Source organism: Alnus glutinosa, chromosome 11, assembly GCF_958979055.1.
Source record: "Alnus glutinosa chromosome 11, dhAlnGlut1.1, whole genome shotgun sequence".
Taxonomy (NCBI): Eukaryota; Viridiplantae; Streptophyta; class Magnoliopsida; order Fagales; family Betulaceae; genus Alnus; species Alnus glutinosa.
In genome coordinates this window covers 10,016,612-10,030,672 of record NC_084896.1, presented here as the reverse complement: position 1 = coordinate 10,030,672, position 14,061 = coordinate 10,016,612, and the positions used below count along the sequence as shown (strand labels likewise).

The 14,061-nt window shown below is 34.3% G+C and overlaps 1 long non-coding RNA gene across 1 annotated transcript; it reads right to left on the bottom strand.

Moving 5' to 3' along the window:
• Positions 1–11,554: 11,554 nt before the first annotated feature.
• Positions 11,555–13,460, bottom strand: LOC133881542 (uncharacterized). Its single transcript, XR_009902543.1, has 3 exons — positions 13,117–13,460; positions 12,183–12,217; positions 11,555–11,688 (listed from the first exon to the last, which is right to left on the bottom strand). It is a non-coding gene; the product is annotated as an uncharacterized LOC133881542 (long non-coding RNA).
• Positions 13,461–14,061: the final 601 nt, after the last annotated feature.

Sequence of the window (14,061 nt, the reverse complement as noted above, 5' to 3'; positions counted from 1 at the left end):
ACTTAGTGCTATTTTCTTTTCAAACAACCTTAAAAAGGATCATTGAAATTGTAATTCAAAAGCAGTAATAAAAAAATAAAATAAAAAATCGAAAAATATAGATATGCTCCCTTTTGACAAATTATATGCAAATGTAACTGTGTTTATTTGACGCTTTATAGTTGTATCAGGGTGGAGCCAAGGGGAATCGAGAGGGAGGCATGCCCCCCTCGATCCTCAAATTTTTCCCTTATCTTGCGTATATTTTTTTTCCAAATACTTTAATTGTCCACCATCAATCACTCATCAAGGGCATGTATATTAGATGGGCAAAGCATTTCTAAAACTATGAGGACTGAGATTCATCTTTCAAGGTTTCACCATTTCAAAATTTTAAGTTTCTGAAACTTTTAGATTAACTAGCTTGACTCTTCCAAGAAAGAAGATGGACAAAATGCTCTGTTTCATTTTTTAACAAAGCGTGTTGGCAAAGATAGGCGTGTTGCAATTTAGTGTATTGGGAACTGTTGCTTTTTAACCTATAAAAGTGACGTCGCGTTGCGTGATTAAAAGCTAGGTTTAATTTAGTTTTTTTTTTCTCTCTCTAGTAAACGATGCGTTTAGGCTGTTTAGCCATCATGACAACTCACACATCAACAAATGACAAAAAGTAAAAAAAAAAAAAAAAAAAAAAAAAAATTGAGGTGTATAGTAAAAAGTTTACCTTTTTTTTTTTTATTTCTCTTCACTGAATACTTTTAGATATGTAGTCAGAGTTATATACTGATTTGTTTTTAATTTTATTATTAAATAAAAAAAAATCATGTAAGTATAATTGTAGTTACTTAAGGTTATGTAGAATAATAATAATTTTATTGAGCTCCAATTAATTTTCAAGGAAATCATGTCAAGGTTAGATTTAGCAAATATGAAAACTTGTGGAGGATAGATGTAACAAAATAAATTGTAAATTACATTTATATATTTTAAACAATAAATAAGTTTTGTTGAATTGTTTATTTGTTTCGTTGATTATATTTTTTAATATTTGTAATCAATTTGTGTTCAACTTGAGTTTTTAATCTTGCCCCCTGTGATCTAAAATCCTAGCTCCGTCACTAGGTTGTATCATGAACTCTATGAAAGAAAATATAATTCTATGAAAATGTAAAGCATAAAGTATAAAGAAAATAAACACAATGATTTTATATGATTCGGTTTATGACCTACGTTCACAGGATAATGCTCAAATGGCTACATTTTTACTTTTATTCCTTGATCATTTTACAATACAAAAATGCTCTATAATCACGAAATTGATAGCGCAGGCTCTTTAAAGCTCTCGTTTACATCCTAACCCTTTTAGGGCTATGGAGTGTGTCCCTCCCTAGTGTGAACCAATGAAGGTTAGATCTCTCCCAGCTATTAGGGCTGCGGAGTTTTATTCCCCTTGGTAGATCCAGTGGTGGTTAATCTTCCCCTAATCCTCTAAGGGCAATGGTGGTTTGTGTTTTGTGTTTTTTTCTTTTTTTCTCTTCTTTTGTTCAAGCTAGAAGGCTCTTCTTTAAGACATCTGGTATGAGAGAGGTTGATTTGGTCCGTGTTGTCGGCAGGGTGCATAGCTGGATTTTTATCTTCATTTATATTTTTTTAAGCCAAATCTACGCATTTCCATCGACTTCTAGGAGACACCCGCCCCTCAATTGTGACCACTGTCGTCTTTTGGTCCTGCTGCCAAAAGCTACGGTTGCGTGGGTCACCGGTGACCGGCGCGTGGTCATCGTGCGCCAGCGAGTCATCTCTCTTTGGGCACGTGTGATGGCCACGGTTCGCCTTTTTCTGGTGTACAATGTGGTGCTCGGGGATTATGGAGTTCGATCTGCTGCTAGGTGACTTCAGGGACGGCGCGTGACCTACACGTGTCGTTTTCCGGCAAAGATAGTGCCCCCTGCCGCCAGCTTAGGTGGAGTTTTTCTGTTTGTTGTGTTTATGTATTCCCTTTGTTTCTCCAGTCATAGTCTACCTTTGTATTAGTCAATTTTTACTGGATTATCTGTTGGTTGGTAGCTAGATCGGCCCTCTTTTCTTTTTAGAGTGTATATTATTATAAAGAGAAGCTCCAATGTTGTTCTTGTAAGGTTTGTGTTCTGCCTAGGCAACTGTTTTTTAAGTCAAATCATTCTGGCTTAGAGTGTAGGAGGGTCTTGTCCCTCTAATCTCAAGTTGTAAACCTTTGAGCCTTTTCAGCATTAATGATAGGACATGCTATTTGTTCTAAAAAAAATTTAAAAAAATGCTCTATTTATCGAACTTACATATGATTTGAATCCAAAATAATCTTAATCGAATCCCTTAATTTAGGGTGATTCAATATCGTCAAATCCCTCTACTCTAACACTCTAGTCAGTGCTTGCTTGGCCTTCAACTCCTTTCTTATCTAATCCAAAAGCAAAAACAAAACTACATGTTGCGAAGGCATATCAAACCCTGGCAAATATCCAGGTATAACTTATTGCCTTTCAATCTTTTCATTCTTTCATTCATGGAACATTACAATTCTCATTCAGACTACAAATAAATAAATAAAAAAGAAGTAATATTAAGCAATTAAAAAAAGGAGCAAGTTGGAGTAAGTGGAATGGAACTACTGTAGGAATGATCCTAATGCTCATGCAGAAGAAAAAGGAAACACTTGGATGTAATGTACTCACCCACTAGTGTATGGAACGACAACAAAAACATACATTCAAGTGGGAAAATATATGGAAACTTTTGAGATAAACAAAAGGAGGAAAAAATGCCAATTTGTCAAGCAATTTTTTGATCGCCTGATACTACACATTAAATCAAAAGATGCAATGTATTGAAATAAAATTGTGTTATGGGTCTACAACCCGATGAAAAGATAGCCCAATTAGAATTAGGGTTTTGCTCATAAATCATAAGTCTTGTTAGATAAAGTAAGAGATATATTGTCCCGTTTAGGATAATAATGGATTTATTACCCCTATTAGGAAAATAAGGAGATTTTCTAATAAAGCAATATCTCTAGTAGGAAAATAAGGGATTGGTCTCCCTTTAGAATTAGATTTGCTATTTACCTTATTTCTATTCTTAATATGTAATCTTCAATTTAAATGTGAGAATTAATTTTTAAAAAATTTGAAAAGTTTATGATTCAACTATAGTAGTTATTTTGGAATGCTTAGGGTTCCTCGAACTACCCTAAAATTAGAAGGCACGGGATTCCTCGAATTATTTTACCAAAATATATTATTCGCCATCCCTCGTTATAGAGGTCCGTAACAAATTGTACTATATATATGAGCATTAAAGCATTTTAAATCTATACGGATTTGGAATGAAGAGATGGAAATCAGGGAGTAATGGAAAAGTCCAACACTGGTTGCAAGAATAAGATATAATTGTAGAATCAATAATATTAACTAAAATGATCATAATTAGCTGATATTGGAATGAGACTTCAAAAGATAAAATTGTTATAGCATTAGGGTTGAATGTTCTATTAGGAAAGCTTACTGATGTTATTTTGCAGTACCATGTGAAAGAGTTTGGAAAGTCTCAGTTTGGTTAACTTACCAAGAGTAGAGTAGTTCATTCATATTTATAACCAAACGTGTGGAGAGTTGTGTACAAGATGAATTACAAGAAGTTCAGAAAACAAAGAGAAATACAAAAGTGAGGAGACTTGAGCTGCATCTTCTATCACATGAAACATGGTCTCTAGTTAGCATAAAACATTGGAGCTGGTCACTAGTAAGCATAAAACATGGAGCTGTGGAGAGATGTCAATATGCATCATTACAAAAAAAGAAAAAGAAAAAAAAGGCCTTTTGAGCCATGTTTTTTAGCCTTTTTAAGGGCTAAAAAGGGCTTAAACCATTTAGAGCCTTTTGATAACGGCTCAAAACATAGGGTATTAAAATCTCGATTTTGAGTCGTTTCAAACCTAAACGGCTAGTACTTCAACCCTAATTCCTAGACGATAAGATGTGTAATATAATGCAAAAAATAGCATTCTTATAACATGAACAAAATGGATGTTATAAGGAAATCTAAAGCTCGATTGAAAAAGAAAGCACTTTCAAATTGTGTTCACTTACAAATAAAATTTCATTTTTAGCTACAACACTTGACATCAAAATCTAAATAACAAGAAAACTACAACATTTCAACTGTGAAAAACAAAGAAAAAATACGTCACAAGAGAATGGGTGTACATAGTTGCTATTGCCACCACTGATAAACGAAAACCCCACTTTGCCTCAAGGAAGTGAAAAGCTCCAAGCATTGGCCATAGGTTTTCTCATACTTGGGACTCCTCTCACTAGGGCAACATCTCTGCCACCTATTGTAACGACACTCTAGAAATATATCGTCGATCAAACAAATCGCCTCGATTTCAAAACAACCTCGAAATTAAATCGAACTCAATCCCTTCCACATCAATCTTCATCACCACAAATAAATGAAGGCTAGCCATACCAAATAGCCTGAGAATATCATATAAAGTTGCTTGCATGTGACACAGTATATTTTAGAATGACATGACAAAACTTAAACAAATCAATTTGTGATGCTGCATAAAAGCGCTACTTATAGTTGTAACGACCCAATTTTTTAAAAAAAAAAACATAAAATGAGTCATCACAGTGGCACGACTACATGTCGCTCAGCCAACATATGATACATATTCCATAACATGTACCTGATAATCAGAGTTACATCTACGCAGCTATCAACATAGCGGAAGGTACATCTATAAACAATAGTTAATCACAACAAAATAAACATTAATATGTCTATCAGTTTAAGGCTTCTACATAGCTATTGAATACATACCAAAAGACTGGATCTTAAATACAAGTGTCACAAGCGACACAAGCCATAAACAAAGTCTATCAAAAGGCGGACAACCCATGGTCCAACCATTATAACTGTCGCGTCGGACTTCAATCATAGCATCCCAAGTACTATGCTATAATGTCATTTATTAGATCCACTGAACCTGCAGTCAAAGCATCAGAGTCTATACAGTTGTTGGGTTATTAACCACATCCGTACAGGTGAAAGTATGAGTTCACCACCTCAGTAGTATAAGACTCACTACGGAGTAAACAATGCACTTAAACATACATACATACAAGATTCAACAATATTATTCTCAAATCATTAAGTCCACACAATAACACATCAATAAGTATAAGTCACACCATTCATCTCACTTTTATATCTTATCACAGTTTCCAATACAATATACCACACATGCCATAAGCAATACCCCGGACTTACCAACTCTGCAGCTAGGGGCTACAACCCTAGGCTTACGCATAAAGCCTAAAAATATAAACTCACATGTGCTAGAGTTACGACTCTAGACTTACCATAACACTGCCCGTAAAGCCACATACTCTCAAGACAAACAAATACACGAGTGCTAGAGCCACATACCCTAGACTTACCTTTTACAACACCACCCGTAAAGCCACATACACGCAGGGCAAACAAATACACGAGTGCTAGAGCCACTTACCCTAAACTTACATTTTACAACACCATCCGTAAAGCCACATACTCACAGGGCAAACAAATACACGAGTGCTGGAGCCACATACCCTAGACTTATCTTTTACAATACCGCCCGTAAAGCCACATACCCGCAGGGCAAACAAATACACGAGTGCTAGAGCCACTTACCCTAGACTTACCTTTTACAACACCGCCCGTAAAGCCACATACCCGCAAGGCGAACAAATATACGAGTGCTAGAGTCGCATACCCTAGATTTACCTTTTACAACACCGCCCGTAAAACCATATATCCGCAAGGCGAACAAATACACGAGTGCTAGAGCCGCATACCCTAAACTTATCTTTTACAATACCGCCTGTAAAGCCACATACCTACAGGGCGAATAAATACACGAGTACTAGAGCCGCATACCCTATACTTACCTTTTACAACATCACCCGTAAAAGCTACATACCCGCAGGGCAAACAAATACACAAGTGCTAGAGCCATATACCCTAGACTTACCTTGTATACAAGTACTCATATACTACCATTATCACAACATATTCAATTCCCACGATCTACAACTCAATCACATTATTTTCATTCGTTTTCCTTCCGACGCATACCACATTCGTAATATAATTTCATGTTACTCAATCCCCAACAATTCCAAACATATCAATTTCAATCATCTCAACATTAACTTATCATCATATTCTCAATTCAACAATTCTCAATTCAATCACATATATATATCCAACATCATGTTATCCATTCACATGTAGCTTAATGCATATCTCTACATTATCTCATTATCACATTTTCATTCACAATACAAATCTCATGCATTCTTCAATATCAATTCATCAACATAAATCTCATGCATTCTTCAATATGAATTCATCAACATATTTTATTTTCACAATATAGTTCATAATTTCATATACCAAATTATCATCATAAAGTTGACATCCAATTAAACCAAACATAACAATTTATATATCTAAATTCCTAAGATCCCTCAGTGAGTAGAATACTCACCTGGCTGCGCATATTTCAAGCTTAGGTCTCCTAGACGCCATATTGCAATGTATCACTGTGGAATAACACATTGCACTATTTAACACTTTAAATAATTAACACCCTAATTAGCACTTGAATAGCTCAAGGCTAAACCGTTGGAAACCCCATAATATTTTATTTTATTTTAATAGTTCCAATCGTCTACCATAAATCCTAGACACTAACTAAAACTCAAACAATACTAACCCAAAGTATTCACTAAGGGTTAGATATTAAAATCACTATTTAACTATTTACTCATAATATTAATTACTAACCCGCAATTAATCACACTAACTCATAAATTATTTTCATTAACATTTTTATACTAACATTAACCCTAAAATTATATTCACTAATCTTTTTACAATAATTACTAACTTATTAACTTAAATCATTAATACATTTAAAATAACATTAAACCATAAAAAATCTTAGGGTTAACGTCACAAATACTATTTAAACTAAATATCCATAATTATTTATGTTTACTAATATTAGAACATAACTCATTAATACTTATTTTACAAAACCCATAGCTAATTTGGGATTAATCATCACTATAACCACAATTAATCCACAAATTAACAATCTATGTTTTAAACACTTTAAAACCCAAAATTAATTTAACCAATCAAATTAAGGTTTATAAACTTTAAATTATAATTTATAAAACACTACCCTAAACACAATATTATTAACCCAGTAGCTTTTACTAAGGGTTAATAACATGAAAACTCAATTAAAACTAAATACCCAAAATGTATGGTTTAAAGAAACTCACCAAAAATTTCACAAAATGTAAATCCAACACTTGGAGAGTGTTTAGCAAGCTCCTTACAACAAATCCTATGAACACATAGAATCAAACTCATATATCTTTAGATTTAATTTAAAATCTCAAAGACCAAGAGTTTTTGAAAATATCTCAAACCAAACGGTAGAAACGTAGACCGGGCTTCGTAGATCACGTTTTCGAAATCGAATTTGAGTTTGGACGGTTGGATCTTCGTAGATCATGATTTTTGTATGAAAAACCTTAAGAGAAAATCCTCTCCTTTTGTTTCTTTTTTCTCTCGGGTTAGATGACTCTTTTCCTTCTTTTCTTTTTCTTTTTTTTTCTCTCTTCTAACAGCAGAGGCGCACAGCCTCTGCTTTGGAAAGGCCATTTGGCCTTTCCATTTATTTGAGAAGGGAGGCGCACGTGCGCCTCTCTTCTATTTCTTTCTTCTTCTTTTTTTGGGAAAGGGCCATCTACCCTTCCTTTCTTTTCCTCATGAAGGGTCACCCTATATATATATATATATATATATATATATATATATATATATATATATATATATATATATATATATATATATATATATATATATATATATATATATATATATATATATTGACTTTTCTTTTTTATTTTATTATTATTATTTTAATTTTAAATTCTTTTTTTTTTATTCATTAATTTCTTTTATATTTTATTTTTCTTTTATATTATTTCTATTTTCTATTTTCTTTGGACTTTAAAAATATTCATTTGCATTTTTAATGATACTAAAATAATTTTAATTAATTATTTACTCAAATTTTATACTTTAATTATTAAATAATGTCTCAGGCATTACAATAGTATTGAACTCCACTTCCTTCAGAATTTTAACAACTACAGCATGCATCTCCTTCAGAATTTCAAAAAACATTACACAACCCAAAGAGCACCCATAGCTACTACTGCAATAATTACCATACAACTTATTTACCATTGGCAAAAGCACCTAGAATATCATGAGCATAAAAACAATTGCATTGTTAATTACTTGTAACATGGTCCCAATAACTCCTAGAGCTCAAACTACCTAGAAGTCCACCATACTATTACACAATCATGCTCAAACTACCTAGAAGTCTCAAACAATATAAACATAGGATCTTCATCAAGCAAAATACATGGGTTTAGCACAAAATTAAGTGATTTTTGTTTCAAAATGCTTCAGGTTTGATACCACACCGCTCTGAACAGAGCAAATTTTTTTAAAAGATTTAACTACATCAAACAAATCAAAAGTTTGTGTCTACAGAATAAGAAATACGCTTTAAATGACAAATCATACATAATAACAAAACAGTCCTAACAGTATCATCACTTACTATATCAAGATAATGTTTGTGACAGCGGTCACTCGTGCGAATCATCATATGGGGTCGAGGGCACAACACTTACATTAGTGATTCAGATGAAATGTACGTTACACAACTATATATATATATAGGAAACTAGCACGTAACATTTTCAACCATATAGACTCAAAAAATCACACTTTATTAATTAGTTAATCATGTTGGGAGCTAACCTGGTTGATTGGCTATTGAAGATTTCACTCTCACGACATTAGGTGACTCAATGTCTTGTATAGCCGAAGTGTTGACCACTAGTGTTGCATTGGCGGCCGCAAGACTTTCGATCATCTTTTGCATATTCTCTATCACTCGACTCTATACTGCAATCTCTTCATCCACTCTTCTCCTCTCTTCATCCTCTCTTCTCCTATCTTCCTCCCATTCTTTCATCATTTCATTCATTCGATTATTGAATGCAGCTTCTTGAGACAAGCGTGACGCTGATGATGTAGGTGAGCGAGAAGTCGGTCTAACCGGTAGTGGCCCAAACCCTGTTCCACGAACACGGCCCGAGTATTCTACTATTCTCACTGCCCTTGCAAGCGCATCATCTTTGGCCCACAGTATTGAACCCTGCAAAAATACAGGGTTCGTTCTTGCAATGTCATCGGTCATCAGCTCTTTAAGCTTGTTATAACATATATATATTAAATGTGTTAATTATTAAACACTTAATTGCCTCGGTAAATACTTATACTATTTCAATATATATGATAAATTCAATAAAACACAAACTAAATCACTAAGTTAAGCAAGTACAATCGTCTCTAAAGCTGCTTGAATGCTAGGCGTCCCATCCTTTTTTGTGTGGGTTGCTATAAAAACTTCTGTTCGAGTGGGTGGCATTTGCTTTGATATTTCCTGCTAAAACAAACAATATAAATTAGCCAAAGTTAGTCATGAATGTGAGAACATGAATTCAACCAAAAATTATATATAGTCTTACTTTCTACACTGACACACAACAAGTCTGTAAAACAAACAATAAGACCTTATTACAAAATATCTCCACAAGCACTTACTAATGAAATGAGAGTTATCAGTAAATAGTTAGACCCTATAACAGCTGAACCCTATAACAGTTAGAAATAATATATTGATGAACCTGCGTCATTGTGTGTTAGTCGAGGTTTACTCGTGTTACTGTCCCTCTAGCCTCATCAAGGTTTCTTTGAGGCCTGTTGTGGACTGTGGGTGCGTTCTCTAAGTACCTCGAATAAAATGTCAGCATTTCATTTGCTAAGTAACCTTCCGCTATAGAACCCTCAGGTGCAACTCTATTGCGCACTAAGGATTTGTACCGTCCATGACCCTGATTCACAGTTCTTTTTCATTTGCCCCTTTTTGTGTCTTCATTCACGCAAACAAGCCTCTGCAATTGTCTTATGATTTCATCGACATCTGACACAACAGGTGTAACACCCAACTCTTGTTTACCGTCAAAGGATCTTGCATTCTGTCGCCACTTATGATATGTATGCAACCATCACCTATGCCCCGTATAACAAAATTTACGTCTGTATATTAACCATGTAGACCCCGTTGAACGCATATAACATGGACATGCCAGTGTGCCCTTAGTACTCTATCCACATAAATCTGCGTATGCTGAGAAGTCATTTACTGTCCACACCAATGTTGTCCGCATAACAAACTATTTTTTCATGGATATATCAAATATTTGTACCCCTGCATTCCACAACTTATGTAACTCTGATATTAGTGAAGTTGGGCCTGGAATAATAATGGATAATATGAAACATGGTTATTTCATGCACATCCAAAGAGGCAAGTTGTACGGAACCAACATGACAGGCAAAGTACTATGGCTTGTACTCATGTTCCTAAAAGGATTAAAACCATTCGACGCTAGCCCAAACCTAACATTCTGTGGGTCTGATGCAAAGTCTAGGTGTAGTGTATCGAATGCTGTCCAAGCTTCACCGTCCGCCGGATGCTTGAGCACACCGTCTTTTATGCGCCCATTAGCGTGCCACCTCATGTGGGAAGCGGTATGTTGTGACATGTACAACCTTTACAATCTTTATGCCAATGGAAACCACTGCAAAACCTTCACCGGTCGTCTCTTGAATGTTCAGGATGACCCATCTTCTTCAATAATTTTGTCATTTCACTTTGATTTTCCACATACTTTACATGTATTTAACTTCTCATTTTCCTTCAAGAATAGCATACAATCATTTCGACAAGCCGAAATCTTTTCATATCCAAGCTCCAAGTCCTTCAAATATTTTTTGACCTCATACGTACTATTAGGCAAAGCTGGCTCATCTGTTGGTACTAACTCATTAATGAACTCAAGTAAATATGTGAAAATCCTATTACTCAGTCCACCCACACACTTCAAGTTGTATAGATGTACAATAGTTGACAGTTTGCTATATTATGTTTTATCATGAAGTGGCTTGTTTGCATCCTTAACCAGGCTGTAGAATTTCCTGGCACTCTCATTGATTTCTTCCTCAAATGCCTCAGGTACATCTTTGGCTTGCACTTCCAGTTGACACTGTAACGATTCGCTTTTTACCAAAAAGCGTAAGTAATTATATTTGGATAATTACGTGTCATTAACCTTTCAGAGATGATAAATTTGGCAGCGGAATAATACGAATATCTTTTTTTTTTCTTTACAATCATCAGGGACAATTCCCTTACAATACATTCAGAGCTTTAACTGAAATTCTTTTAAATATACATTAAAAGTTCTTTACACTAATTACAAAGAAACATGTGTCACATATGACACGAAAGCATACATGAAAACTTATTAAATACAAGTAAATTCCTAAACATGTTACATACAAAATAGTATAAACAATTATAAGTACAAAGTACTATAATCCTAACTGCATAGCTTTAAATCTCTTAAGCTAGTAGTTAATCCATTCCATAATCTTCAGAACCTGCGCAAACATCTATGAGACGGTGGTTACAACCACAACCCCATAGTTTCATAAGTGAGCTAATTGTTATTCAACAACATCATGATTTATGCGTTATTTAAGGAATAGAGAAAACATAATGATGTAGTGATAGTTTTCTATGCAAAGTTTAACAGTTTAATATAGTCATTGCACTCCTCTCGTTTGAAGCCGTTAACTCGGTAAGCGTCTTTCTCGAGACCGTTCCCTCTACATTACATTTTGATTAGCTTATTTTCGCACTAGCAGAGTACGTCACATGTCACTCTACTAGCACTTTAAGAGACGTTGACTCTAATATGAATTAATAGGGTTTTTGGCTTCAAGCACTATTCCCATCCTGAACCTTTGAGAAACGTTGACTCCAATATTAATAGGCCGATTATTAACAGTATGCAATAGTCATTCACACGCATCCAATTCAAATAAGACATAAACACAACATCATTGAAATCCAGTACTACCCTCAGTAAGTAATTTATACTTACAACCATTTTTCGCAGTCTCAGTCTCAGTTCATCATCTGCATCAAATACATATACATGTGCATAGAAGATTAATATCATTACTTTTTAAAAATCTATGCCTAAACATGAGTCTTAATCACACACATATATATACATAGGAACAATCATCTTTGGAACATCATCTACATTGATTATTACTTAACATGACATGGTTAAGTTCCAATATTATTTTTCAACCATAACACATAAACCCATTTTCTATAAAAATATCAACACTTCTAACATAACCTAATCATTTTTAGGGAATATCAATCCAAGCACTAAATCAAACCATATAACAATTCAACAACAATACTCATGTATTTTCCTTTTAAAACATTAATATCAATTTAGTAACATCTTTAGGATAAAAATACTACATAAATAATATTTGACAAATCACATAACTCATAATATTCAATTTCCAAGACAATACATTACATGATTAAACTCATAAAAATATTCTTTAATTCTAGAACTTCACAACTAATCCCGGACATCAAATACTTAAATCATTAGAGCATGAATACATAATATATCATAATAAATCAATCAACCCAGTAATCCAAAACATATTATATCTCAATAACCCAAAAACATAGGATCCTTCTAACAAATACTATAAATCACACCGGTTCAATAAGGAAACTTTATTCATTACAACACTACGTTAATTACACACACACTCATTCAAAGAAACACAGAATAGAAAATCACAAATCAAAATACCTATTTGATTATTCCAAATCCAAACAGAGAATTTCAATCTAAAATACTCAAACTAAATCAATACTCAGCTCATAATCATCAACAGAAAATACATCACACACATAATCACGGCTTAGCCGATCCAACAATAAACAGGGATTACAATAACCCAATTAACAAATTAAACTAAATCATAGGGTTTATATACCTTGGGAATTTTCCTTAAAAACCCATCAGAAATCGCATATGATTTCGCCAGAAAACTCGTCGGAAAATCGTTCCTGAAGGGTCGGGTTTCACGAGTCTCGAGTCACGGATCACTAGGTCACGGGTTTCCTCCGGGTCTCACGGCCTTCTACGGTTCACCGGTTGCAAGGCTCACCAGAAATTGCTCATCCATCGCCGGATTTCGCGTCTCAGGCCGTCGATTCGTCTCTGGTTCGCCGGAGTTCGTTAATGGAGGATCGGGTCCTCATGGGTTCACGAACCACCCGGGTTCTCTCTCTCAGGTCTGGTGGGTTGCGGGTCACGGGCTTCACGGGTTTCACTATCGGAGCTCCTCTCGGGTTATGGGTTCACCAAAAATCGGCTCCCATTACTTCACCAGTTTCATTCACCGAAGAATCGATCTCCATCTCCCTCAACTCTCCCGATCTCTGCCTCTCACTATCTCCCGATCTCTCTCTCAATTGGTCTCTCTCTCACTCTCAATCTCTCTGCCTCATTTGAACAGAAGAACAAAGAAGAAGAGATGAAGAACAAGAAAGAAGAAGAAAATAATAAAGAAGAGGAAGGAAGAACCGGACGTGGGAAACTGAAGAGAGAAGCCGGTTTTTGTAGAAAAATATAGGATATTTATTTTTTCTTAATCATTAAGTTTAGTAAAATATCTTCTATAAAAATATCTTCAGATACTTTTACATTGGGTCTTTACCATTATGTATTATTTATTAAGACAATAAACTAAGTCCGTTCTGAGTCTAGTTAGTTTCATTGATAATATCATTATCTCAATAATATTATAACACCATATATATATATATATTACACTATAATAATATACATAGTGAATATTACACATTAATATTATTCAACAATATTATCATATCAATTAATCCACTGATTAATTCAATCTGTCTATTTAATAATCCTG